This window comes from Mandrillus leucophaeus, unplaced genomic scaffold, assembly GCF_000951045.1.
Source record: "Mandrillus leucophaeus isolate KB7577 unplaced genomic scaffold, Mleu.le_1.0 Scaffold532, whole genome shotgun sequence".
Lineage (NCBI taxonomy): Eukaryota > Metazoa > Chordata > Mammalia > Primates > Cercopithecidae > Mandrillus > Mandrillus leucophaeus.
The window spans coordinates 218,898-222,979 of record NW_012105720.1 but is presented as its reverse complement, the minus strand read 5'-3'; positions in this window follow the sequence as shown (position 1 = coordinate 222,979).

The following is a 4,082-nucleotide window of genomic DNA, read 5'->3' as shown; positions in this document are numbered from 1 at the left end:
AAAAAAAAAAGAGTCTCATTATATTAAGGGAGTCTTTGTTCTAATGCCTTGGGAAAAACTGTCTACAGCATGAAAATGTTAACTTCTCATCCTGGTTTGTGGCTGGAATGTTTCTTGTTATGGTATTGGATGGCTTGGTGAACTTTTTGTATGGCCCCTACATCAGGCATGAGATTAGTTCCTTAATATTCATCTAGTTTCAGCTTATAGGGCTTTAGGAAGACAGCAGTATCTGTTTTTAGCATTCGGTGGAAGAATGTTGGATTTAAGGAATGTAGAATAATTTAGAATCTAGTCTAGTCTATAAGTAGATAATAAAAGCTTAAAAAATTCATAGAACCACAATCTAATAAGAGATGTATTTTAGCTTTTCTTTAGAAATGTAACTTTTTATTTCTACATCGATCACATAGGAATCTCAGATTTAAATACCTCTTGGGGTCAGGAAGCCAAACCAAGGCAGAGTTTAGATTTTTCTTGTAGCCTTATTGTTCTTGAACCTGACAGGAAGTAATAATTTTTACTCCCTCACTGTAAGGCTGGGAACCCTTGAAACCAGCCATTTTATGCACATTCTCAAATACGATATTCCAGTCGAAGCTTTGGTAATAAAACCAATGTTTTCAATTGTATCCTGTGATAAATAGAGAACAAATTTTTATTGATCTGACATGCAAATAATTATATTACTGTAAAAATAGAAGCACTCATGAATAGTTTTTGAATTTTGTAGGGGTCAGGTAGGGAGAAAAATGTTTTCACCTTTATTCAAAAAATACCCTTTACTAAATTGTTTTAAATAATAAATAGCTTAAAAGAAAAAATTTTCATCAATCCAGAAAACAGTAAATAATCAATGTTTTATTTTTACTTTGTCATTTAACTTTTAAGTTCAGGGGTACATGTGCAGGTTTGTTATATAGGTAAACTTATGTCATGAGGGTTTGTTGGACAGATTATTTTTAGTCAGGTATTGATCCTAGTACCCATTAACTATTTTTCCTTATCCCCTCCCTCCTCCCAATCTTCACCCTCAGATAGACCCCAGTGTGTGTTTTTCCCCTCTATGTGTTCCTGTGTTATCATCATTTAGCTCCCACTTATTAGTAAGAACATATGGTATTTGGTTTTCTGTTCCTGCTTTTGTTTGCTAAGGATAATGGCCTTGAACTCCATCCATGTTCCTGCAAAGAACATGATCTCATTTTGTTATGGCTGCATAGTATTCCATGGTGTATGTACCACACCTCCTTTATCCAGTCTACCATTTGTTAAATCAAGTTTAGCCTAAAACTGCCTCCTTACATATTTTAAGTTTGGTCTAAAGGTTTTTCTTTACATTGTGAACTACAACTAGTGGAAGTGTAAATAGACCATAGGCTACACTTGTGCCAATTACCACGTTTTGGACAATCAAAAGTAGCCAACTGTTAGAACTGTGTTCAAATAAGGTAAATGCTGAGCTGTAAGCAATCCAGCTGTCTCTGTACCTCATTTCCATTTTCTATAAGTCACTTTCCTTTTTCTGTCCATAAATCTTCTTCCACCACGTGGCTGCACTGGAGTCTCTGAGCCTACTCTGGCTGGGAAGGCTGCCCAATTCAGGGATCATTCATTGTTCAATTAAACTGCTTTAAATTTAATTTGGCTAACGATTTTCTTTTATCACATTGATGATGGGCATTTAGGTTGATTTATGTCTTTGCTATTGTGAATAGTACTGCAATGAACATATATGTGCATGTGTCTGTATAATATACTGAATTATATTCCTTTGGATGTATACCCTGTAATGAGATTGCTGGTTTCAATGGTAGTTCTGTGTTTAGGTCTTTGATGAATCACCACACTGTCTTCCAAAGTGATTAAACTAATTTACACTCCCACCAACAGTGTTTAAGTGTTTCTTTTTCTCCACAATCTTGCCAGCATCTGTTATTTTTTGACTTTTTAATAATAGGCATTCTGACTGGTGAGAGATGGCATCTCACTGTGGCTTTGATTTGCCTTTCTCTAATGATTATGATGTTGAGCTTGTTGGCTGCATGTATGTCTTTTTCTGAAAAGTGTCTGTTCACGTCCTTTGCCCATTTTTTAATGGGGTTGTTAGAGAAATTTTCTCCCATTCTATAGGTTGTCTGTTGACTCTGCTGACGGTTTCTTTTGCTGTGCAGAATCTCTTTAGTTTAATTAGATCATTAGAATAACTATGGCTAAAAATCTAGTGGAATTTCATTATAATCAGCAATTGACAAGAAAATTTATATCAGTGTATTTTTAATATCAAAGCTCAATCTTTAGAAAGACTCATAAATAACTCACTTTTAATTATAGCCAACTTGATCACACACAAAATTCTTTTTACAGATTCATCCTTCACAATCTTATATGACCTGCATGAACCTTTGATGACAAGCTTAGACTCTCTTTTCTCCTGTATTTTCTCCTTCCTAAGTAACCAGTCCTTTTACCTTAGCAAAAAATTTACCACAGAAGATTATTTCTCATAGAAAACCTTTCTTACCAAAAATATGCCTCTGTACCTGTAACTTTCTTCACATCTCTCTCCTACTTACTGGTTCCTTTTTTTTTAAATTAGTTTCTTTTTATCTTGTTTCTATTTTTTTCTAAATACATATTTTAAAATAACTTTTAAATAACCTGCAAATTAGACAAAATTATTTTTCTCAATAAAAAACAAATCATTATATTTTTCTTTTAATTTTTATTATCAAAAACACTTTTTCAGTACACTTTGTGTACACAATTTTATATGTTACTTAGAATTTTAACTCCTGGTAACCTAATTTTTAGTTAACACCTAGAAAGCAAGACATTTTGAGCTGTCTGTCACATAACAGTATTTTCTAGATGAGAATAATTTTATAATTTTTAGAGACATTTAACAGAACATATTTTTATGTGTATTAATAGACCCAAATATATTTAGTGTTTCTATAAAATTTAAGGAGCCAAAATGAAATTACATTTATGTTCAGCAATTTGTTTCATTTTAAAAATATTTTATTTGGATATAACTCAAACATTTAGTATCTACCATAGCTCACTGCAGCCTCAAACTCCTGGGCTTGATCAATTCTCCTGCCTCAGCCTCCCAAGTAGTTGGGACTACGGGATATGCCACCTTGCTCCAACTAATTAATTTTTTTTTTTTTAAGAGATGATGTCTTGCTATGTTGCCTAGGCTGGTGTAAACAGTTTCTTTCTGAAGTTATGTTTTCCATTTGTTGTTTATAATAGGAATATAATTACTTTAGTATACTTATATCTGACATACTTGTTGAACTCATTCATTTAAATGATTTATAGAGGTTTTTTCTACATTTCTTATAGAGGCCATCATTACCTTCAAATTTTGTTTTTTATTTCTAATCATTATACAGTCATGCATCTCATAATGTCCAGTGTGACAGTTAATATTGGGTGTCAACTTGATTGGATTGAAGGATGCAAAGTTCTGGGTGTGTCTGTGAGGGTGTTGCCAAAGGAGATTAACATTTGAGTCAGTGGACTGGCAGAGAGGCAGGCCCACACTCGATCTGTGTGGGCACCATCTAATCAGCTGCCAGCGTGGCTGGGATAACAGCAGGCAGAGGAAAGTGGAAGGATTAGACTTGCTGAGTCTTCCAGGCTTCATCTTTACCCTGTGCTGGATGCTTCCTGCCCCTGAACATCGGACTCAAAGTTCTTCAGCTTTTGGACTCTTGGACTTATACCAGTGGTTTGCCAGCTAAGTTTAATTTATCATTGAATAAAAATTATTTTCTATAAATTTAGTATAATGTTAGTGTACATTGTTTATAAGGTCCACAGTAGTGTACAGTAATGACCTAGGCCTTTATATTCACTCACCGCTCACTCATGGATGTGGCCTTTGGCCACAGACTGAAGGCTGCACTCTTGGCTTCCGTACTTTTGAGGTTTTGGGACTTGGACTGGCTTCCTTGCTTCTTAGCTTGCAGATGGCCTATCATAGGACTTCACTTTGTGATGTGTGAGTTATCCTCAATAAACCCCCCTTCATAGATAAATCTATCCTATTAGTCCTGTCCCTCTAGAGA